Genomic DNA, 26,082 nt, shown 5'->3' on the forward strand with positions numbered 1-26,082 from the left:
AGTCATATTTTGCCCACTCTATAAATATTCAACAGATTCGGAGGAAATTTGAGTTGTCTGCAGATTATTTCTTGTTGATAATAGCAGCCACTGGAGCAATGTACATTCAAAGATTTGTTAGTTGTTTGCTTTATCCAATCAATATTTCATGTGTATATGAATATGAGAATTACCACTCCAATCAACCACTGCAGATACCACACACAGACTGTGTTTCTCTCAATGCACTGAACAAATGTTATTACACAGTAAAAGTATATCATGGGTTTGGAATATCTGCTTTTATATATAACTCCACTTATTAATTGACGCATTAACGCAACTTGTGATTTTTTTGCAGCGGGCTCAGTTTTAAAGCTAGAGTGAAGATACTGGCATCATATGAAACTAGAAAACCTGAGGAATCCAGTGGTACTAACAACCTAAATTTTGGCGAGGAAAAACTGGCATGGTCATTTTCGAAGGGGTCCCTTGACCTCTGACCTCAAGATGTGTGAATGAAAATGGGTTCTATGGGTACCCACGAGTCTCCCTTTTACAGACATGCCCACTTTATGATAATCACATGCAGTTTGGGGCAAGTCATAGTCAACTCGGCACACTGACACACTGACAGCTGTTATTATTTGTCACTGTTTTGTGTTGTTAATTGATTTACAATACTAAATATATACATACATTTGCATAAAGTAAGCCGATGTGCCCACTCCCGTGTTGATAGATATCAGTGTAACCTTGTATCTAAACATGATCCAGATATTTTGGATGTCTTCTAATAAGATGGCAGGGACAGAAATTTAAACATATTAGTTTAGCTTGTGTTCCTGGATAGTTTGATGGGAATCACGTTAAGTTATATTAAAAGAAATGATCATTGTAATAAATAACACCTGTTCTAAAACACATTGATGCTGACATGATATTTTCTCCCCCTTGACTGCATGATGAGGTTTGAAATGGCTGATGGTTTTTCTGTAGAATCATGAAAATAACACTCGGGCAAGAAAAAAAACAACATGCGACAGTATTAATAATGTATCTCCAGCATGCATTCTGCATCATTATCCTACAATTTAAATCAGGATTGAAGCTTGACATTAAATATACAACAGTAGGACATTTATATCATGCAGTGAAACTTTCATTACAACCGTTTTGAAATTCAGTTCATGGTCACACAAGACACATTTAACCCTTTCTGTCCATGTTACACTGTGGATAACACTGTTGTGGTTTGTTAAACCCAGAAGAGAGCAACAGAGCAACTGAACACAGCAGTAGGGGAGAGCGGGGACAGTTGGGATAGTGCCTTTTAAGCAAGTTAGAAAGCAACTACGTCTATGCCATTCACCATGCTCATACTCAGCCACACCCTCCTCACTTTCAACCTTAAAGTGGAGACCTTCTGACTATTACTCACATTTTTGAAATATACAGTGTATAGATATGTTTTTGGCTCTTTTATATTTGACTCTTTTGTAACCATACGGTTTTTAGTTATGCCGCATACAAAAAAATATTTTTTGGAAAGCTTATTTTCAGTTGATGCTAACGTTAGCAGTCTGCTCTCCATGAAACAGTTGGGACAGTATTTTTTATAGTTCCTACCTAAAAATCAACAAAAAACAGACAAACGAAAACAAAGGCTTTTCCTAATTGAGTAAGACCCCATGTGAAGTCACTGAGTAAATGTTTTAATGCAAGTGGCAGCCAGTCAGAATCCCTTATTTGCCAAAGTCAATATCTTCGCAATTTATGAAAATATAATAATTTTATAATTTTTTTTTTTTTTATCAAAGAAATGTAATTATAAATATAAGGTGTTCAAATTTAGACTGCATTTTTTCCAATTTAATTGTATTGTTTTTATCCCAGAATAAGGTGTCCCAACTGACCCGGGGAGGCAGAAATTTTGGGAAATGGACTCCTTGTACATTTAACAAAATTGTGTCTTTTACGTTTGGGTTTGTGCTCTAAAAAAACTTGATAAACTGTTAGCAGACACCTGCATCTGTTCAGGGATCAAATTATTTTCATTACAGTTCAAGCAGTCTGTGAGTAATGGAGGGTTATTTGGTGTTGATACAAAAGTGTCCACACTGACCCCGCTCTCCCCTACTACTTTTCCCTGTTTACAGTAACATGGCTAACTTAAATAAATAATAAATTGCAATAATTCTTTTTCAAATGTTGGTTTACCCACATGATTATTAGACCCAGTCTGCTTGTCTCTGTGCGAGAAAAAATAGGCTAAATATTGATTTAAAGGTCCCATATTATAAAAAAAGTGATATTTTCATGTTTTTTAATTATAAAGCAGGCTTAAGTCCTATATAAACACTGTGAAAGTATCGAAACACTCAATCCACAGGGAAATACACAGCCCGTATTCAGAAACTCTGCATTTGAAACAAGCTGTCAGAATTTCTGCCCATTTGTGATGTCACAAATAAACAATATTTAGACCCTTTACACAGATTTAAACGTAAACATTCTAAATGTGTCCCAGTTTATTCCTGGTTGCAGTGTATGTGAATGACATCAGCTGACAGGAAGTACACATGGACCCAAGCTGCTGCCTAGCAACGTAATTCTGTTGCAATTCCGTCAAAGTGTGCTAAAACGGAGCATTTCAGACAGAGGGTAAACATAGGTATATTCAGACAGACAGTATGAGGAAAATAAAGTTGTTTTTTTAACATTAAAGCATGTAAACATGTTGTAGTAGAAACACAAAATACAAGTATGAACATGAAAATGAGCATAATATGGGACCTTTAATATTAAATAATGTACATGCAGTTCAAGGTCATGCCCCTCATTCACAAACTTTAAAAAAAAATGTTGTGTTAACACATTCTGTTATCCTCCAATTTCAATTATGGGAACATGTTCCTCTTTATTTTGTATTAAAGTTATTAATGCCAGCTAGTATTAATGTATTGAATGTCGTGGAGGAACTAAAGTGGACATAAAGGACTAGGTGTGTGGTGTATAGTTCTGGTGACGCTCATTCCTCTACCTCCGCCGTGAACATCCTCTCCTCTCCTCCTCTGGACCAGAGTGCAACCTGCGTGAATTTAAAGCAAAATGGCGACAGTCTAACAGAGGAGAAGACGGTGTCAAGTGCAATGACAAACTTGAGGACATGACTCGTCGTCGTCGTCCTGAGGTAGGTGTTGTCTTACAGCCCGCTGTGTCCAGTTTGATGAGCGCAGGGATACTCTGTAGCCAGGTGCGGTCATCAGTCTGCGGTGTGTCGCTGTCGTGGGGATAAAACCACCGCAGTGACCGATATATATATCTGGGGAAAGCTGCAGCTGCCTCAACTTCAAATGGTTTGCTTCTTGCTATATAAAGTGTTTCTGCAAGACATTGCTGACATAGTTTGAGTCTCTGTGGCTCAGTCTGTGTGGCAGAGCAGCTAGCTGACTGTCGCATAGCCTGGCAACATATAAAGTCACACAGCTATAGTAGTAGAGGAGGAGGAGGCAGCTCTCTGCTAGCTACACTGGCTCAGTTTAAAGGCTGAAGGACAGTCAGTTTGTGGCAACTCTGAAAAGAGCTGTTTACTATGTATTTAGATGAGATGAAGTTGGTGGTTACATTGATGTTTTTGTAGGATATACATATGGAGAGCATTTGATGCAGAGCTGCATAGTAAACTTCAGAGTTTGACATCTCTGCCTTAGTGATGGGAATTCAGGCTCTTTTTAGTGAGCCAGATCATTTGGCTCAGCTCACCAAGAAGAGCCGGCTCTTTCGGCTCCCAAACGGCTCTTCGTTTTACCACTTCTGCCTTTTATAATTCAGTCAAATTTATAGCGCTGTTTTGACCTATGATTAGTATGTGTGCAGATATATCACTTAAATTATTCAATTTAATTATACTAAACCTTATAATTTCCAGAATACCATAATTTTACATGCTGCTTCGTTTCTGACTGTCACTTATCTTGTCTGCTATTTGCGCATCACACTCCTCTCTCTTTCTCTCCTCCTCTCCCTCCTGCTCTGTACCTGTAGACCGTCAGCGCGCCGTGCACCTCCGCTCCTCCCTGCTTGATGGTATGATCCTTGTCTGTCATCACCTGATTGGTCGCACGGACGTCATTAACACAACATTCAGTCACAGTCAATGCATGGAGTGTGCACGTGGCGCAGAGAAGATCGTCCTATCATTCTGCCTTGAATTATAAAAAAAAAGAAAACGTCTCTTGGACGGGAGCCGGCTCTTCCCTTCACTTAAAAGAGCTGTCTCTTAGAACCGGCTCGTTCGTGACGACACATCACTACTCTGCCTCCCCTCTTTCACTCTAAATGGCTCATTAGGAACACAAAGTGATTGTGAGAGTGAGGCAATGCTGTGTGTAAATTATAACACCCATATTGTATAGAATGCCAGTAAAGCAAAGTTGAACTGTAATGAACCTGCTAGTCAAGATGAGATACAGTAGCGCTGCAGGAACAGAATACTAAGTGCAGAGCAAGGACAGCAAAACATGATCAGCATCGAAGCACATTTTAAACCTAAGCAAAGCTTGGATTTAAAAAAAACTTTGTCTAATCTTATGGAAGTTCTTCAATGACAAAACTACTGAGCCAGCATGAAAATAAAGACAAAATACTCACACCATCCAGAAATTTTATATACAGGTGAGTGTTTGTGTATATATAATGTAGAATGATTAGACCTCCTCTCAGGGCTGCTTGGTTGCATTCAAACTGCTCTCCCTTTCTGTTCTTTTGCACCAGTTAAAGCAGCAGTCAATATTCTGTTACTGTAATGCCTATTCCTCGCCTCAAATGTTTTCAGAAACATCTTGTAGTGTACTGTTTAGCTGTAAAATCCGAAAGTTTGTGATCCGGCTGCCATGTTGAGATCAGTCGAGGAAATACCAAGCACCACCCACCGGCCGGAGCAATCTTTCTCATTTTACAGCTAAACAATACACTACAAGAAGAGAAATTGGCATTACAGTATCAGCATATTGATTCATATTTGATCAGCGCTGCCTAGTTTGACCATTTGATCGGCGATCCTGAGTGATTGACAGCTGCCTCCGTTCAATGAACAGCCAATAGGAACGCTTTCTCTCTGAAATGACCTGTGATTGGCCAAAGTCTCCCGTCACAGGCTAGATGTTTTTATAGCAGAAGGAGCAGAAGTCTAGTTTTCTCCCAGAACACTTGACATTCTGCCTACTGACGATTTAATGCAAACAACTTGCTGATAACAGCTCGACTGAGAATATTCGGTGAAAAGACGTAACTCCACCTAACTTCTACCTGACTAATGCTGCGTTCAAGTTAAAGTCAGAGGTGGGTGTATTCCCAGTTGAAATTTCCAACTTCCGACCTCCAAGCGTTCCATGTGCACGACCCCACACAGACACTATGGCTGACTGTGACAAACTGATGTTTATTTGACAAGAGTACACACAATTGAACTCTTAGCGGTGCAGCCTCCACCTTTTCTTTGGCTTTCCCGAATAATTTTTGTGCAGAGAAGATAACTTTAAGAGATTGTTTACCATAACCAGCTACCTAATAACATGGCAACATACTATATTTATATATTTACCTTCCCCTATTTAATTTGAGTGTCTGAATTCTGAGTGTGAAATGTATCCACTATATATAGCGCCTCAAAGATTCCCACACCAGAATAAAAAAAAGTGGTGTCCTTGGGCGGCTGTAGCTCAGTGGGCAGAGCGGGTTGATTTAACCACAAGGTTGTCGGTTCGATCCCCGGCTCCTACAGACTGCATGTTGAAGTGTCCTTGAGCGAGACACTAAACCCCAAGATGCACCCCGGGCGCTTGCAGCAGCCCACTGCTACTAAAAATACTTGGATGGGTTAAATGCAGAGGTCAAATATCATGTATGTACTATGACAAATAAAGGTTTCTTCTACTTTCTGCTAACAATCCCACAACGCAATGCGTTGCATTTTATAGATGCTAAAATTTACAGTCGTGCGATACTATACCCGTCAATAATGACGCAAATAACATTGAGTAGCACGTATCCAAAATCTGGACCGAAGTTTACTGCTCACTGCAGAGTAAACTATTGTCTATTATACAGGGAGTAGTGAATGAGTAAACAAGTGAGGGATTTCGGACACAATCTAGGGTTCTAATGAGCCAGAGTAATCGAAACGTCTGTGTCAGTGTGAAGGATTTTACATAACTGAATTTGCAGAAGCCCCAGTTTGTACCTCTTACACATAGCTGCACATAGCTGGTTGCTTGAGCCTGATAAAAGCCAGTGGGAAAATGATGTTGTACATGAACAACACTTATTTCTCTGCAGTGGCAGTAAACATAACACATAGGCCCATGGAAAACTATATTCAGAGCTGAATAAGAATTTTAGGGCTGAAAGCTAGGGTAGATAATGTGCATTAGAAACATTTTTGTTATATTTGTTGAAACGCTACACTGAGCGGTGGTCAGTCATAATCTTAATTGAGACTCTAGCAGTTTGTGTTCTGCTTTACCAGGGGTGGTGACTGTGAATAAACAACCCGATCGCATGGGAAGGCATATAAATAGCATGACATTACAAGGTTGGAAATTAGCACCAGCCAGCAGCCAAATGCTGGTAAAATATGTACGTAAGTGGCTGCTCGATTTGCCCCACCAGCCAAAAAAGACAATGGTAATCTATTGAGTGGCCAATAGATTTTGGAATTCACCAGCCACAGTAGCAGGTGGACAGAAAAGTTAATTTCCAACCCTGATTACAACATGTCATGGGGACACATTTAGCCTTTTTGCATGTCATTTTTACGCCACGTAACAAAACCACGGTAGCGTCCACTCAAGGTTTAGGCAACTTCATGCTTGGGCCTAAAATATGCATGTACAATGCATGTGGACACGGAAATGGAAAACACGTCACAAACGTCACTAAAAACCACGTCACAGACGTCACTATCGTAACTCCCAAAACAAAACACCGGTCTCCTGGTTGAAAGTCCTGTGTTTGTTGGACCGATCCACCTCCCTTCCCGTCTTGTGGTCTTTCTAACTTTTTATTCTACATGTGTGTAGCATATTTACATTGTAGTCAGTACAGACTTCATGGGTTACAAATGACAAGCCAAAAGCAAGAACGGCGTTCTTTAGCCTTTCGCAGTATCATGTCATTCATACGCCTTTTTGTGTGACCGGGCTGGAATAAATATCAGCAGACAAGACCCATTTCATTTAACATGGTGCTCCGTCCATCCATCTACGTCTGCATTTGGTCTATGGTGACCACTCATCAACATCACATCAATAAACTATGAAAAATAAGACAATATGTGCTTTTCGGTGACAACTATCAATCATTAAACAAAAGAACTGACAGCAGAGATAACAAGCATAGTGGTCAAATTAGGACTGTCATGTTTCCACTGCAGACATCATATCTAACCCGTATCCCTGTTGTCAGCTCAGGAATGGAGGTTTGTGAAGCGCAGACCTACATAAGTGAGCCCATCACTCGGTGCAGGTGTCTGAGGACGAGCTTACGTGGCTATAGAAGGAAGTCAGTGGCAGCTTAACAGGCTAGCGTAGGTTTTACTGCATTAGAATACCACTGAGAGTAAAGGAGTCAACTGCCCGACTAAATAAATGAGATGGCTGAGGCATGTTATCCACAAATTGATTATATGTCACTTGACAAGGTCAAATATTTTAAAGTCCCTGAATGCTCAGCATAGCAAACAGTTATGTGTTCTCTGCTGGCCCGGCCGGCTGCTTACACAGCTATAAATGAAGACACCTGGGACTACTTAAATGGGAGTACACTGGCCTGAATTAGCAACCCAGCTGAGGAACAGCTGCAGAGATGAGATATTTTAGTAATCAGGTGGATCTACCAAGAACATTGAGGTCTGCAGAAATATATCAGAGGCGAGGAAATAAGGGCGGCGTGTTTTCACAGAATCACACCGGCTGAATCGCTACTTCAACTCGTTAAATCATCTGCATGGAGTGAATAACCATCACAGCTGTTTCTCTTGCTGTTGAGAACACATTGAGCTGTTCAGTTTTCTGTTTTCGCTGGTGTGACATGAAAATACAAAATGCCAGTTCCCATTAGAGCCAAATATGAAATATTATTAAATTGTTAAATTGTCAGAAAATAGTGAAAAATGTCCAAAGTCCAAAAGTCAGTTTGCTATTGAACAAGACAGCAAATCCATACATACTGTATGAGAAGTTGGAACCAGAGACTTTTTGGCATTTATGCTTAAAATATGATATAACATTATCAAAATAGTTGCAGATTAGTTTTTTTTTAATTGACAAATCATTTCAGCTCTAGTTTCCATATTGTTTAAGGCACTACTTAGGCAAAACATTGGGGCTTACTTGTCATTTAGACTAACAAATGATACTGCTGTAACATACAGTACTGTGGCAACTTGACTAGGGCTGCTGTATCCAATGATTATTTCCATTGTTGATTAGTCTGTTGATTATGCTTCATTTGTGAAAAATTAGCCCAAGGTGACATCTTCAAATTATTTGTTTTGTCTGACCAACAGTCCAAATTAAAAGATATTTAATAAGCAATTATATAAATCCTCACATTTGAGAAGCTGAAACCAGCAAATTTTTTGACATCTGTGTTTGATAAAGGATTAACTGGATATCACAGTTGTTGTTGGTTAGCCCTGATGTTTTGTTTGGGGTCCTAGAGACACTGCATGGGCCATATTTAACAACTCAAAAAAACATACCGTTCACCTTAATACTTAATGATGCTTCCTAATTTTATGAGAATTGCTAATAAATATAATTTTGAATGGATGATATGTTTCAGATGTCCACTAGAGAAAATTATGCATTACCTCTGTTTGGGGTCTTAGCTGACCTCAGCTGTAAGACCTGGTTAAATCATTGGGGGCCTCCGGTTCTGAAAAGTGAAGCCAATGCTGAAGTGCCTTAAAGTTGCATTCTCTCTATTAGCCAGCAGGGGGCGACTCCTCTAGTTGCAAAAAGAAGTCTGATTGTATAGAAGTCTATGAGAAAGCTACCCTACTTCTCACTTGATTTATTACCTCAGTAAACATTGTAAACATGAGTTTATGGTCTCAATCACTAGTTTCAAGTCTTCTTCAATACAGCATGATGTTCATTTAGTAAATTATGGTCCCATTTAGAGTCAAATAGACCATAAAGCAGGGGATGCTTTAGGACGTGGTTACCTTGTGATTGACAGGTCGCTACCACGGTTTTGTCTGGTCTGGGAGTTGTCCATGTTTTTGTTTTAGAACTTTAACCCTTTCACAGTGTGTTTTCAGTTCATGAAATTTAATTGTAACATTTTGGTCGCCTTAAAATGTCTTATTTAGCATTCGGTTGTACTTAGCTCCACCCTCTCGTGTCACTTCCTGTTGCAAAACAACAATGTGTCGCTGGCCAAAAACCAAAAAGATGGTGACGGGCAAAATGACAAACTTGAGGCTTCAAAACGGCAGTCCACAAACCAATGGGTGACATCACGGTGACTACGTCCACTTCTTATATACAGTCTATGAATTTAACCCAAACTTATCTTTTCCTGAAAGTAACCAAGTAGTTTTGTTTGAATTCACAACATTAATCACGTGTTGAAGTCTATCAGACTACCCTGCACGTTGAAAAGTGACGCCAACGGTCCTGACCAATGTGACGAGTTGGGAGTGAGAACATGTTGATACAGCAGTGGGGTCTGTGGGACCCCAAACTATTACGAAGTAAAGCCAATGTAAAAAAAAAAGACACAAAGGGTAATTTCCTGTCAATCGATGAATCATTTCAACACTAATCTGACCCTGCTAAAATCATATTTCCTCGTGGCCTTGTGTGGATGTATTTTTTAAGAAATAATGTCCTCAGCTTTCAGTTTTGGATCCCGAAACAGAATCTGAATTTAGAGGGACAGTTTCCCTGAGGCATGGCGTGTCAGATGTCATCAGGAAATCTTACTGCAACCTGAAATGTTTTTTTTAAAGAAAGTCACAGTGATCTGCGTCATGAGCAGCTTTTTAAACAAAGTTAAAGAGCAGTTTCTCTCTGTTCCAGGTGTGTTTTCTAAGAGCCATGTGGTGGAGTCAGTGCTTCAACACAGACTGGTAAGTACACATTAACACATTGGTTCTTTTTTCACATTTTATTTGAAACATTATGCATGATACACTTTCTTAAACTTGACAAACACAGGTGGTATAAGTAGAATATTGTCTCTTATTAGAAGTGCTATTATCAGCTCATGATTCAGACAAGAATCAGGTGACCTGCTGTGAAGCGACACACGTTTATAACTTGTTTCAAATAGCCACTGAACTGAAACAAAGTATTTGAGCGGGTAAAGCTGAGGAAATGAGTGTTGATTGCATTTTAATCGAAAAGCAAGAGAATGTGTGTTGTCTAATGTTCTTCTTAGTATTATCATCATTATAATCGCAATGGCAGAGCGTAAACCTAAAATGTGACCGTCTCTGAAGAGGTGTCATCATTCAGAGGCACAGTTGTTCGTCTCCTTACCAGCTTAACACCTGAAACTGTAGCTCAGACGTGTGAAATGCTCTGAAACTATAGCTGGGTGTGATTACCAGTCAAATTAAATCTGAGATGTCAGTTACATGTGTCAGTGCTTCCACTCCTACACTTGGCAGGTTGTAGGGAGTGACAAGCCGGCTGTTGATTATTCTCCAGCGTGAAACAAAATCACTGACACACTAGTGTTTACAATACTCCAGTCTTTGTTTAATTATATTAAAATGTAAGCCACTATTGTGAGTTTCGATGGTGAAATTGTCACCGAGTTGAAATTGTACAATCATGAGTTTGAATCATTAAATCAGTGGTTCGTGTTTTGAGCAGAGGTCTTATGAGGTAACGCACGTTTTCATTTACATACATAATTCTGCAAAATACCTACTGAATGGTTATTCGTCAGACATTCAAAATGTACCTTAAAGGGAGATTTGTCAAGTATTTAATACTCTTATCAACGCGGGAGTGGGCAAATATGCTGCTTTATGCAAACGTGTGTATATATTTATTATTGGAAATCAATTACCAACACAAAACGATGACAAATATTGTCCAGAAACCCTCACAGGTACTGCATTTAACATAAAAAATATGCTCATTCATAACATGGCAAACTGCAGCCCAACAGGCAACAACAGCTGTCAGTGTGTCAGTGTGATGACTTGACTATGACTTGCCTCAAAACTGCATGTGATTATCATAAAGTGGGCATGTCTGTAAAGGGGAGACTCGTGGGTACCCATAGAACCCATTTTCATTCACATATGTTGAGGTCAGAGGTCAAGTGACCCCTTTGAAAATGACCATGCCAGATTTCCTTGCCAAAATTTAGGTCGTCTGGATTCCTTAGGTTTTTTTAGTTTCATATGATGCCAGTATCTTCACTCTAGCTTTAAAACTGAGGCTGCTGCAACCTAAAAATCGCAAGTTGCATTAATGCGTAAGAAATTAGTGGCATTAAAACGAATTCACGTTAACGCGTTATTATCGCGTTAACTTTGACCACCCTACAGAAAATGAATCGTTAATCGTTTGATTCATTTTCAAACAAAGATTGCGAACAAATATTTCCTAGTTCCAGCTTCTCAATTGTGAAGATTTGCTGCATTTCTTTGTCTCATGTAGACTGTTGGTTGGACAAAACAAACAATTAGAAGATGTCACTTTGTTCTCTAGGCTATTGTGATGGACATTCATATAATTTTTCTGCAACGTATTATCATACAACGCTACATATTATAGTGTATGAAAAGTTTTTCCTCATTTTTCGTGCGTTTTCCTACGAATGTCCGGCAACACGTGAAGCAATTGTCAATTTTTGCTCTTTTCAACATAAACTTCTGTCTCCACAGGAAACTACTTGGTTGGGTTAAGGCAACAAAACTACTTAGTTAGGTTTAGGAAAATATCGTGGTTTGGGTTAAAATTACTAGGGAACTTACATAACTTAATTACGGAACTTACGTGACAATTAAACACTGGTCTCCTGGGCGAAAGTTCTGTGTTTTTTGGACTCCCCCATCCAACCTGACCTCCCTACGCGGCGTTTGTCGCTCTTTATACTTCCTGGTTCACGATTACGTGGATTAAATTGATTTCATGAGATATATATGAATTATAGTGTATTACTTTTCGTAGGTAAAGCTACGAACGATGTATGAGAACAGCAACAGTTTTGTGACCCCAACCAAAACAAAATAATTGTCAGATTAATTCATGATGAAAATAACCAGTAATTGCAGCCATTTTGCTTTCAGCTTCTGTGCAGTATAATCGCAATACAATTCGAACCTCTTTATCCAGTTTTTAGCTGTTTTCATATTTTTCGAGCTACAAAGACAATAAAATTCAAACAAACCAAATACATCAAGTACCATGCATATAGTATAAAATGTATGGCATGCAGTTTAAGAGAGTATAGAATGTCATTCATACCCTTAATGCATTAACAAGGCCATTATAGAACTCCAGCTCTTTATGCATTTGGAGCCTTATATTATTTGCTCCATGTCATAAAGTCACGCATTTTGAATGGTGCATGAGGGAAGATCAAATTTCAAGCACCTAATTATAATACACTTCGTTGTGGCCACTAGTAGGAATTTAATTTCAAACCTCATACTGAAATTTCAGCTCATATTTGTTTGTCTTCTTACATTCCACTTCATATTAGTGAACATTCACTGCTGCTGCAGTGGCAACAGCATAGAGTTATGAGGAAGCTTTTTTCGCTTCCTTAATTTGTGATGGCAGCTCTTTGTGAGAGGGATTTGCAGAAACATATTTTGGATGAATTTCCAGGGATCAGGGGTTCATTCTCTGGTTCTGATTCTCTGATTATATTAAAAAAAAAAAAACTTCAAGCAAACAGCCTTTGAAGACAGTTTATGTCATGACAACATCCAAACTTGGATTTCTAATTCTTTTTAGTTTCTCGTTTTGGATATTTTTCCTGTTCGCAAACATGAATTTACATGTAAATTGAGTAGCTTTTAAAGAGCCACAGGGAGGGACTTCTTCTTGGAGAGGAATTTGTTTTAAAGAAGAGACAGATTGCAGCTACTTAAATCTAAGGGGCCGGCAGGTGAGATTGCTTTTGGTCCATCGAAGGCTGAATGAAGTCACGAGCTGCAGATGTCCACAATCCAGCCTGCTGCTCAGCCTCGGCAGATGTGTTCCACTCAGGTTATGGACCGTTTCCTCCACTAAGGGGCAGAATATGATCACTGATGCGCTCAGCCCTGGCTAAAAGGGATGATGCATTGAAAAGCAACATCAGTTAACGTGCACTGTGTAATCACATTAAATTGAATAGATGGTAATAAAAGGACAGATGGATGGACAAAAATAATATTTAAAAACTTTTATATACAGGGTTGTCATTATATGAAACCTGAAAATAAATCAATAAAAAGAAAAAAAAATCTGTCATAATTACATGTTGTCGTGACTAAAGAATATACTGATGTATTATAATAATAATAATAATAATAATAATAATAATAATAATAATGATTATGTCGCAGCATAAATAAATTAACTGAACTAATAATGACATCTAGATTACCAGGCTATACCTAAAAATACTATATACCATTTTTGGTCTATTTTAGGTCTGATCCAGATGCGCCCATGTCAGATCAGTATTTATCCCTCAGAACATTTCACAAGTCCAAACAACCCCTATCTCCGAGGGTTCGGATTAGCGAGCTTCTATTGTGCATGAGCCGCGAGGCAGCTAACCCTTTCTGTGATACCTATCTGAGGTTGAGCTCAGCACTTTCCTCATTAATTTCCCACTTATTCTCAGAGTTGGATGTGATATTTTAGAGATTTGAGCACGCGGGGCACAGGTTAGGGCGCAATTATGCTGACGGAGGGCTTTTACAGCTATGCTCAATGAAATGTGGAGTATAGGATTAGACATGTAGAAAGTTATATAGTGATTAACCTTCATTTGAGTCCCCTCGGTGATCTCTAGAAGGCAAATCCTCCCGCTGTCAGGTATATTTCTCCACCTTGATAAATGACCTTCAAAATGATAGATCGAGGCATTCCTTCTTCTTCTTCGTATGCTTTTGAAGCATTTGTTTGCCCTTTCAGGTAGTTCAAATGCTTCCTTAAACTACATACCACTTCGATTTCTATCAACTGTACAGCCGTATCGATTCAGAGGTAACTTAAAGGTCCCTTGTGTAGTTTTTGACCACTAGTGGCGCTGTGGAGCACGGCACAACTCCACCTTTAAGGTGGTACGTTGTATTAACTTTTTCAAAGGAACAGCCACTTAACATGACTAAAGTAAAGTTATCATAGTAGGTGATGGGAAACTTGTTTTCCACACAAGTCATGCAGTTTATCCTGCGCCAATTTTTTGTATTTATGTATGTATACAAGTTTCCATGGCTGTAGGTGCCATCTGTTGGTGATATTAGGTACTGTAGAGGATTTGGTGCATGATATATATTACAGCAATGTTTTAACAAATGTAATGACTGAACTACGGCAAAAAGAGAAATAAGGATATGTTCTATATTTACAGATATTTCTGTGGGATTCCGTTTATCAGTTTGTACTTTATGGGGAAAATCTACCTCCAGAAATCTAATTTATTATTCGCTTCCAATGTTTGGGCTGCAACTAATGATCATTTTCATCGTCAATTAATCGATTAGTTGTTTGGCCTATAAAATGTCAGAAAATGGTGAAAAATGTCAATCAGTGTTTCCCAAAGCCCAAGATGACGTCCTCAAATGTCTCAAAACTCAAAGATATTCAGTTTAATGTCACGGAGGAGTAAAGAAACCAGAAAATATTCACATTTAATAAGCTGGAATCAAAGAATTTTCACTTTTTTTCCTTACAAAATTACTCAAACCGATTTATCTGTTATCAAAATAGCTGACGATTAATTTGATGGTTGACAGCTAATTGATTAATCGTTGCAGCTCTAGTGAATCTAGTTGTGGCTTGATCTATATAGGGTCAGAAGTTTGTCTAGATACAAGAAGTACGTTTTGGCACTGCAAAACAAACGAGTCATTTTTTTATTAATAACTAATAAAAAAATCACTTTTTTTCAAACAAATAAAAATCTGCCAGTGTCATTAATAATCTAGAATTACATGTCAGTAATTTCAAACAAGACACAATATATAATAATAATAATAATAATAATAAAAACGATTTAGATTTTTTTTTAAAAGTTCTCGAAACAACCTTGTTTTTTTGTATGGGAGTAATGTTTCCCCCATTAACTGGAAAATACCTCTTTTTGGGACTGGGGATTTTCACTGTGTGTTTGAACATGTTGGTGTGTGGGTTAGTTTTATTTGTTCAGGTTTTTGTTGTGGTGTCAGCAGCTGCAATTGAATACTGTCTTCATTTTCAGGGAACTACAAGCTTTCTTTTCTCACAAGAAAAATCCTGTTAAACGGCAAATGTTATAGAAAAAATAATGAAATCTCAAAATGTCACAGTTGTTAAACTCCATTTAATCAATTAAATGTGCTGATGCCATAATTTTCTAACATTACCATGGTTTAAATTTATATTATTTCATGTCACGACATCAGTTAATCCTTTTTCCTCAAATGCAGCCTGATGGATGAAGCTACTTCTATCTGTTTTTTTTTGTGCTTCGACGCCGCAGACAGCGTGGCTTTTCACAACAATGGCGCTTCCCTTCCCTCGCCCCTCCGAGAAAGGACATTTTTGAGCCCCTTTGATTTGGCCCGATTTGTTTTGATGTGAGGAGTGAGTGGTTTTTAAAATCTCCTTAACTCCCCAGGCCGGGGCCCAGCCTCCCACAGGGCTAATGACCGTAGCCCGGCCCGTGTTGAATAATACAGACGCTTGGCGAGGTGGAAGTGGGGAGGAGGGCACGGGGTTAGACGCGGGCCCTCCTTCTACAGTACACCTCCATTGATAAGATTGTATTAATTGGTATGAATAGAGTGGGGTTTTCTCCCTCTCCTTGTATACATTTACCATTATACTCATTAGCTTCCCGTTGCCTCCCAGCGAGTTCCTCCTTCACATCCCCCGGGGTCTCCTGGGAGGCAATTTGCATCTCTCCATGGTGTCCCTCTGGGGTTATTGAGGAAATATTAGCCCCTTTTCTTCTGTGGCCGACCCTTTGATTTATTTGGAGCTGGGGCTGATAGAGTGGCACTCACATGTTAATGACTGGCGCTGATACAGGCCCCCGGTGCAAGACGACTCATTGATCCGGGTTGAAAAGGTACAATTGACAAGCAGCACTGAATAATCGTCTTACATGTGTGTGTGTATGTGTGTGTGGACCTTGGAAATGACAAGGGAATCCCACTGCTGTCAAGGCTACCGCGCTCAAGCTGTCCACTTTCCCTGATAGAGTTAGATAAATAGGGCTTTTGTTGGCCTCTGAAATTCCTCGTGACTTTTTGACAGCCGCAGTTTTGGCATTTTCTCTCTCTCTCTCTGAGGCTTCTTCTTTCTTCTATTCATGTCATCTCGTTGACCCCATGTGATCACACCGGTGCTTATTTTAGCCTCATCTAAACCCAATCAGAGGCTGCGAACGACACTTGATCCAGTTACTGTTCAGAGTTGTGCTCGTCCCGGGCTAATAATAGAATTCAAGGTGACGACTGAGGGGCTCACTTTGGTTGCCATTAGTGCTCCCTGCGTCCCCCCACCACACCCAACACCCCTCCTCTACTCCTGCCGTGGTGCACTCATATTATGTTTTAAAGAAAGATAATGAGAGATTTCATCCTAATACCTGCGATACTTGACATGCCTCCGAATTCAAGCTCACTGATGTCTGCTCAGCACTGTGGAGCCCGTCCTCAATTTGGAGAGCAGTTTGACACCGACTCCCTTTCATCTGAGTGGTCACATGTCGACAGCAAAGCGGCAAAGTTTGATATAAATATATTTCATTTCTCCCCCCCACCCCATCTCAACTGAAGAGGGAAGCCTAATCATAGCAACAACTTCTGCCTTGCTCAGTATTTGTATACTCTCAGTTATATGGTAATAATAACATTTAATAAAAGTCAACATCCTAACTGCCGCTAAACAAAAATACCCACCGCTGCATCTCCTCTGCATACTTATAACAGATTAGAGGTTATGTATATCAATTGCGCGGCTCATGCATATTGTTATGAAGGGGGGGAAACGCAAGAAATGGAAATGTGCCATTTCAACAAGCCGGCACAGCTTGCCAAAAGTGGGCGAAAGTGGGTAGCGCTTGTGGTGATGGTCGGGTTTGTTTTCCTCTCGGTGTTGGGAGACGAGAAGTCATGTATCTAAACAGAGCAGATATGATGTTTATGAGAGCCATCTGCTTGGCAGCCCTCCTGTGCCTGCTGCCCTCCTCAACGTGAGAGCAGCCTCATTAAAACGGTCACATGCCTGAGAAATTTCTAGCCGCTGTTTTTTTTTTTCTTCTTCTTCTTCTTCTTCTTCTTCCCCCCTTTTTTAAAAGGAGTAGAGTTTAAAACTAACAAAGCCTTGGGAAATCCCCATCAGACATCCCTCCCTTAATCCATTTAATTTTGAAAGGTATTGTTTAAAGCTTTAAAGTTTATATCGTTTAATCCCCCTCCAACACTACGGGCAGCAAATGAGGCCGTGTCAGCAGCTTGAACAGATATAATCTACTCCACACAACAGAAAATCCTCCTTCAAGACAAGGTTGCATGGGTTTCCTGTGAACTCGCTGTTTGATGTTTCTACCTGCTATTGAACATGACTTCTGTCTTAACCCAACTGTCACTCGCTCCCTGTCCCCTTTTATCACTCCGAATGTTCTCGCTTCACCTTTTTTCATCAGTAAATCTACCATCACAGCCGTTTCACTCAGTCCCCTTTTTATAGGAGAGGGGGGAAAAGGAGAAGTTTGTTGTGGGCAGGTTGGGGAGATATTTTTTTGCTCGCGTTGAACCTTGGACAAAGGATGGGATTGTTTTTTTGGTTTTCTCGCCTCATCCTGTCTCCATATGTTTTGTTTTTTTGTTTTTAGTGTCCATTGTGGTTATGTATGTGCGTATACCTTCCACAGATAACATTTTATTAATTAAAGTAATATAGTTCCACCTTTTGGAAAATACGCTATGAAGCTACAGCCAGAAGCTTGTTAGCTTATCTTAGCTGAGCACAAACACTAGAAACAGGGAAACAGCAGCCTGGCTTTGTCAATAGGTAAAAAATAACCGCACTGTCTCCTACAAAATTATATTTCTATTCAACTAAACTACATTCTCAATTACGTTTGGAGGGAAACATATTTTGTCGCTGAATTCGTTTGTCTTTGACGTGTCACAAATACGCTTGTAATGATAGTCCGTGGGAGGCCTCAGCAGGTGACGTAGTACTACGAGCGACGCACAGAGCAGGCGGCGTAGTATATTGAGCAACCGTTAATGAAAGTTACGTTGCATAATAAGGAGTAACAAGCGAGAGAGTCCACTACGTGCGGGTGGGAGGAGTGCTTAAACCTAATAAAGTAGTTTTATTGCAGTTTTGTTGCAGTTTTGTTTCAGTGTCAACCTTTTTTTTTACTAAACCTAACTAAGTAGATTTGTTGCCAAAACGTTAACCATGTGTTTAAAACTGCGACCGTAATCTGGGAAAAAATACGTTTCCCTCCAAACGGAATTGAGAATGCAGTTTAGTTGTATGGGAACATCATTTTGAGACAGGGTTGTAAAATATTACCTACCACTACTTGTCAATTACATTTTGTTAAAGGTATACTATGCAGGATTTTTCAAAAAAAAAAAAAAAAAACTATGTATAGACTCAACATTACAAAAGTAATCCCTCTCAATCATCACTTATGACCCACTAGAAGTGTGTTGTGGTGTCTGTATCTGCAGACGCATGCTCATCCAAGAGGAAGCTACGAAAATGGCGGACCCAGCCCCGAAAGAACGCAAATATAGCGAGGCGAAACACAAAGCGGACAAAGCTTGTTCCAAAATTAGAGTGCATCTGGAGTTGGCTTTCACTTTCCATAGTGATGCAGCCGGGGGAAGGAGGAGCCAAGTTTGAATGTTGCTTTTGCAAACAGTAAGCAACAATTCCTGCATTATGCCTGTAATTTTCTTTATATGCATTAAACAAACAATATACGGTATGCCGTAATAGGGAATGGAGCTGTAGAGCTGCTGACGGGTGGATTTTGTTACCTTTAGACAGACCATAGCTCTTTTCCCCTGCTTTCAGTCATGTTAAGCCACTGTAAGATAGCTGGCTGCTGGCTGTAGCTTCATATAAGTTAGGGATGTACAGGCCTAGCCCCTGTTCCACCTCCAGAACTCAATGTAATCTCTCATTCAGCATTTCTTTCATCAGTCTTTGTGAAAAACTGAAACATGTTCACAAGACGGAACATCCACTACAACTTGCTATTAAAAAGGAAAAACCTTCAAGACTTTCACAAAGTTAAATAACATTTAGTGTGGTTATTTTCCAAGGATGGATTTTTAGTTAATAGTGAAGTTGCAAATGTCAGTGGGGTTTTGAATAGAGCTGCAACGATTAATCGATTAGTTGTTAACTATTAAATATATTTCCAACAATTTTGATATTTGATTTAATCGGTTTGGGTAATTTTCAAAATTCTCTTATTCCAGCTTTTTAAATGTGAATATTTTCTGGTTTCTTTACTGGTTTCTATTACAGTAAACTGAATATTTTTGAATTGTGGACAAAACAAGACATTTTAGGACGTCATCGTGGGCTTTGGGAAACACTGATCGACATTTTTCCAAATTTTCTGACATTTTATAGACCAAACAAGTATCGAGAGAATAATTAATACAGATTAATTGACATAAAAATAATCGTTAGTTCCAGCCCTAGTTTTGAATGAGATTTTTCTTACTCCTGGAACAAAATGTGGAGGTTCCTGTGTGACTACAGCTCTCTATTATGTACGTGAGTATACCCTTCACATTATTGTCAAGGTTCTAGTTTCCATTATTTATGCTAAGCTAGGCGTTTCATATTTTGCGGACAGGTAAAAGAATGCTATCTTTTCATCTTTCTTGGCAATAAAGCAAATAACAGTATTTCCAAAAAATGTGGAACTATTCCTTTAAATTGACCACTTCCAGTAATATTTTTTTTGTGGATCTTTTCTTAAATTACTTGAATGCACCCTCAATATTCTTGTTTTTAAAACATGCATTAGCATCTAATTTTCTTACTATAAAGAACACTATTTTCTATGCAACACAGCACCGATGGTCCTCATACATTTTCCTATAGTGTATAATTTGAGTCGTATAACGCGGTATATATTTTCACTCAAGCAGTAAATTACATTGTTTAGTTATCAAAGGCTTTGTGTAATTACATTTGTGCAATTCAGGATGACAGGGCTGATAGTGTCTGCACAAGACGCTGGCATACATAATCACAGCCAAAATCCCATTAGGGAGAATGGAGACCATTATTATGGAAATGACCTTTGGGTGACAAGAATTCAGTGGGATAAAAGAGTGCGTAATCCAGACAAAGACATCGTGTGAAGCCCCTCTCTTCATTTTCTCCTGTGCAAATTTAAGAAATTTAGGGTGTTTCATGAATCTGCCGTTGTTATGTGTTTTTTTTAGTTTCACGTTCTTCTGCGAAACAAGTTAGACACATTGAGGAAAGTGAGGTTGGTTTGTGGCATATTGCTAATTTCTTCCTGCTTTTCTGCTGTTTGTGGGTAGAGCTGCACGGCTAAAATAGTAGAAGAAGAACTTGTGTGTTTTTTTTTTTTTCTTCGCTGTGGCACCTTCTCCGAGAGAACACACTCACCTTGGGATTACCGGAATGTCAAGCTGAATCTCCGTCTGTTTGTTTTGAGCCACGCTTTGATACTCTCACACTTAAGAGGCAGCTTCATAAATTCACATTGTGTCAAATAAATCAATAGATCCCATTAGCTGAGGAAGTTGTGTAGTGCGGTACTTGAGGGACCGTGGCTCCCCTTGTTTAGACATTTCTCCAGCAAAGGCGATGGCAGAGGAATACAAGGTTGGCTGTTGATCCATCCAGACAGCTCCAGCAGTTGAAATGGTTTGGCTGACTGGTCCCAGTTGGTTTTTAGCGCCGTCTCCACTGTGCTGCCAGCCTGGGTCTTCAGTTGAACGGGAAGAAGGAATTTGCTTAGACATTCACAGCCTTACAAGCCTACAGCGCCAAACTCTTCCTCCTCAATCTGTGTGCGTTGTCCTCAAATAACTTAAAGTTTGGCTATGGCAGTTGTTTGCATTAAATAATTGTCTAAGATGGAAAGAAACGTCACAATTAATATTATATCTTTATGTTTTTATGTTTGTACTAGCGGACAGCAGGACTTTGTCTCGGGCTGCAACTAACACTTTTTTTCACTATCGAATAATACACTTTTCTAATCGTTTTGTATATAAAATGTCACAATTTTCTAGTGCCCAAGGTGATTTCATCTCAACCAACAGTCCAAAACCCATAAAAATTCCATTTACAGTCAAATGAAACCGAAAAAAGCAACAAATTCTCACATTTAAGAAGCTGATACCAGCAAAATGTTGGCATTATTTCCTGATAACTGACTCAAACAATTCATTTTCTGTCAATTGACTAATCAGTTACTGGACTTATTGTATCAGCTCTTGACTACTATTACAATAAACATACTCTAATGTTTTGCATCCCCAAAGAATACAGGAATATCCAAAAATCAACAAAATGTATATTTAAATTACAAGTAAATTATATATACTTAAAGCCTTTCTATTCAGTCAAATTATAAAAGAAAAAAAAAACTTGGAGCTCTAGCGCATCTGTGTAGAGTAATTTTAAGTTATCTAGGAAGTATGCAGAGATGTATACCTTCAAATATACCTACTCCTGCAGGTGCAAAAGATGCACTACTATACAGAGTACCTTTCCATCATTGCAGTATCAATTGGTTGGCTAAAACATCTAACTATAAAGCAAGGAATCTCTGTCTGTCTGTCTGTGGGTGTGTCCTTCGCATATCTCAAGAACCGTTCATCCGATCTACTCAAAGTTTTAAGTTTTTGGCATACTATAACATTATACTGCTAGCAAAATACTTCCACTGATTAAATCCTGTACTTTATACCTCTACTTTTAACCAGGGTGGTTAAATGTTTGTTGGTTGGTTAGGCCCATTTGAAAATAAATACATCCGCTAAGTGTATTTCACCAGTGTTTCTGACTGCGAGTTGCCAGACTTGGATGGGTTTTACCCTGTGAACCAGAGTATATTTCACCGGTGTTTCTGACCGTGAGTAGCCAGACTTGGGTATGTTTTTTCTCGTGAACCAGAGTGTATTTCACCAGTACTTCTGACTGCAAGAAGCCACACTTTGGTGTGTTTTTTTTTCCAAACCAGAGTGTATTTCACCCGTGTTTCTGAGTAGCTGGGACTTGTGTATTGCTCAGGACCTAAGGAAGCGCAGTGTTGAGTGTGAAGTTGTTTTTATCAGCGGTTCTCGAGAAAGCTGCAGGCCGAGCATTCGGCCCGTTCTGAACAGGCATGTTTTGAACAGACACTGCACTAGTTGAAAGCAGTAATTGGCCATATCAGTTTTTAGCCTTTTTTAGTTGTAAGTCTTGATGTTTCATTCATTCATTTACATTTTTGACACGAGTGATTTCTGTAGGCTACATGTTATTTGAGACACCAAGTTGACCACAGAAGGTGTCATTATCTTTCTTCTACTCATCCTCAACTGATGCCTCTTCTTCCTCTGAAGTCTCAGCTTCTTCTTTGACTGCATCCTGTTTGTCATTGTCTCTCTGTCCCTTATCTCAAATTATTATTATCTCAAACTATTTTTATTTCCCTCTATCCTGACGTGTCATACATGCATTTCGTTACATTACATTTATGTATCAGTTCCATTTTTTTTGTCTTGCTCAAAGGCCACTTCGACATGTGGGCAGTAGGATCCAGGGAGTCAACCAACGATGTGCTCCCATGCCCCATTTTATGTAAAGTCCCACGATAGTAGTGACTAACTTTTGTTCTTAGAGGGTTATATTTACTGTACTGTATGTCTGAACAATTGTGAAAATGTTGTTCACATATTGATTTGCTTCATAGAACATGCGTAAAATGACTACTTACAAAGTTAGCGATAGCGAGTTTAATGAAACACTTAATTCAGGTGAGAATTTTTTTACAGGCGAAGTGTATGGCATTTTCATGAAATGAGATTGTGCACAGTAGAGAATGAGTGGAAGATGAAAGAGAATAGGGCTCGACACGCGCTGAGGTTGTGAGCCAGACTCAAAGCCACACTGATGTGAGTACATGGCACGATTCCCAGCCCACCAACTAGCAGAGCATGCTGCACACGATCATTTTCAACTCTGCGACTTGAAGTGATTTCATTTCTACTGTTGGTACAAATTAAAGCTTTTATTGTTATGAACCTGCAGTTTATCATGTACACCTGTACAATCCAATGCAATCCAATACAACAGTCTAACAATAAATCCTGTCTAAACTAAACATTATAAGCTACATAAAGGTAAAGCTGAGCCGGCAGAGGATGTCACACCTGTTCTTTTGGATCGCATCACATTGTACCATTAAATCTAATAATGGCCACTAAGTGTAAATCGACGGTTTGTCCAATCAGGACAGATTAGAACAGTGTTTCCCAAACTTCTTTTCAGAGGACCCACTTTTTTAAAAATGACTAACCACCATGACCCAATTCACAATAGGCCTTATCTATAAATCGTGAAAAGAGCGAATTTGTGCGTAAATGAACGTTCTTGACCATATTCACTGCCATTTCCACATCAACTTATATTATCTTGAATAGGTAGACCAGCTATATTGAAGAGATATACATTTGATAAATCACAACTTTGTTTTATGCATGTGTTATTACAAACATATACATGTGTACGTATGCTAAAAAAAGACCTAATAAATGCATTTAGGCAGAGTTAACATGCTCTTGTTTTTTTCCTCTCAAAGGTAAAACAAACCGAATGTACGCTCAAATTCAATGTTATTGATAGGCTACAATTATCAGAACAATACGAACATTCAGGCTCCCTCATGTGGCATAAAAGTGTACTGCAGCTATAAATCTGAAATAAAAGACGATGGAAGAAATTCTTTAAATTGATTTGGCGACCCTAATAAAATCTCCTGCAACCCACCTGGGGATCACAACCCAATCTTTGGAAATGACTGGAGTAGAAGAAACACTTGACTATAACCCTATAAGCTCCACAAAGATATAGTTGTTATTGTATTGAATTTAGGGCTGTCAAAGGTAATGCGATAATAACGCGTCAACGCAAATCATTTTAACGCCACTAATTGCTTGAACGCATTAACGCTATCAATCTTTCAGAGGCAGTAGCAGGCTCAGTTTTAAGCCGAGAGTGAAGATACTGGCATCAACCCATGGAATACATTGGTACCAACCATGTCATACCAGCTTGTTGCGAAGGAGCTTAAATAACGCTTCAAACTTGCACTAGATTTTGGCGAGGAAAAACTGGCATGGCCATTTCAAAAGGGGTCCCTTGACCTCTGACCTCAAGATATGTGAATGAAAATGGGTTCTATGGGTACCCACGAGTCTCCCCTTTACAGACATGCCCACTTTATGATAATCACATGCAGTTTGGGGCAAGTCATAGTCAAGTCAGCACACTGACACACTGACAGCTGTTGTTGCCTGTTGGGCTGCAGTTTGCCATGTTATGATTTCAGCATATTTTTTTATGCTAAATGCAGTACCTGTGAGGGTTTCTTGATAATATTTGGCATTGTTTTGTGTTGTTAATTGATTTCCAATACTAAATATATACATACATTTGCATAAAGCAAGCATATTTGCCCACTCCCATGTTGATAAGAGTATTAAATACTTGACAAATCTCCCTTTAAGGTACATTTTGAACAGATAACAGATTTTGATTCATTTGTGATTAATCGTGATTAAATATTTGAATCAACTGACAGCCCTGATTGGATTACATCAGATTGCACAGATGTACCTAATAAGATGTATTGTACCAGTAGTTGACAGTATCTTCAGAAATATGAGTTGCAAACAGAGAGAATAAAGTAAAAAAGTCAAAAGACTGCTCAATACATAACTGTGAGGTGTTCTAGTTAGTTTTCTGTTGTCTAACAGACCACAATGATGATGACGCTCCTCCTAAATCTCATTTACCAAACTGAAAAACGAGGCGAGCATCTTGGGGGAAAATAGCAGACAGGGTTAGTAGAAGCTCATAGCAGATTGATCTGTGCATACAGCTTAACTGTATTAAAGCTCATAATCCCTGTAAATATCTCCAGGCAAGGCAAAGTCAGCCTTTTAACATTGACTAAATGAAGTAAATAGAAGCAAATAAATTCATAAAAAATTACATTTCTGTTGAACCCCTGTTCGTTATAAATATATATATATATATATAGACGCGAGTTGTGTGAGTTGGCTGCTAATGAGGCTTGCACACGTTTTGAACCGAGATATTTTGATGGTTTCGCCACCCCGCCGTTTGGGGGTAACAGTGAAGTTCGCTGTAAATGGAGAGCGTCTGTTCCCCCTTGGAACCTTTTACACCACAACAGATGGGGAGAATATGGAGCTCGGAAGGTTTTACCTCTGAGGTGGTAACAGTGAAGCCACTCATTAACACTGAATTTACCACTTCGTTAGCAACGCAGCTTCCTGTAGAGAGCGACCAGCCCTGGATGTCAAACCCACTGAGCGTACGTTTTAAACTAAATCAGCTCTGGACAGCATAATCTGTTACAAGATGTAGCACACAAGTGCTTAATTGTAGCCTAACTAATAACTAGGTTGGTCCAAATAAATATGAAATAAAAATGTGCTGTGTATGTTTTCTTTGTGCGGGGCCTGTGTTTGTGTTTTAGACAGATTGTGTGCCTGCCAATTTGTCAGGATTCAAGTAACAACAGTCTCATGCTGGGATCCGTGTTGGCACCATCACAGAGTGATAAGACGCAATATGATCTCATTGGAGGTGTACTTTGTTC

At 39.1% G+C, this 26,082-nt stretch overlaps 1 protein-coding gene across 5 annotated transcripts in view; it reads left to right on the top strand.

Moving 5' to 3' along the window:
• znf644b (zinc finger protein 644b) overlaps positions 1-26,082 on the top strand; it is a 58,325-nt gene that overhangs the window by 18,740 nt on the left and 13,503 nt on the right. For 3 of the 5 annotated variants that reach the window (XM_037770644.1, XM_037770643.1, XM_037770647.1), the window contains one exon: positions 10,071-10,120. The exons of 1 other annotated variant lie outside the window; for it this stretch is intronic. The gene's annotated coding sequence lies outside the window, so the exon portion shown is untranslated. Of the gene's footprint in view, positions 1-2,797; positions 3,173-10,070; positions 10,121-26,082 lie in introns of those variants that run through there. One more of the 5 variants, XM_037770645.1, reaches the window with a different exon arrangement.

This window comes from Sebastes umbrosus, chromosome 5 (assembly GCF_015220745.1).
Source record: "Sebastes umbrosus isolate fSebUmb1 chromosome 5, fSebUmb1.pri, whole genome shotgun sequence".
Lineage (NCBI taxonomy): Eukaryota > Metazoa > Chordata > Actinopteri > Perciformes > Sebastidae > Sebastes > Sebastes umbrosus.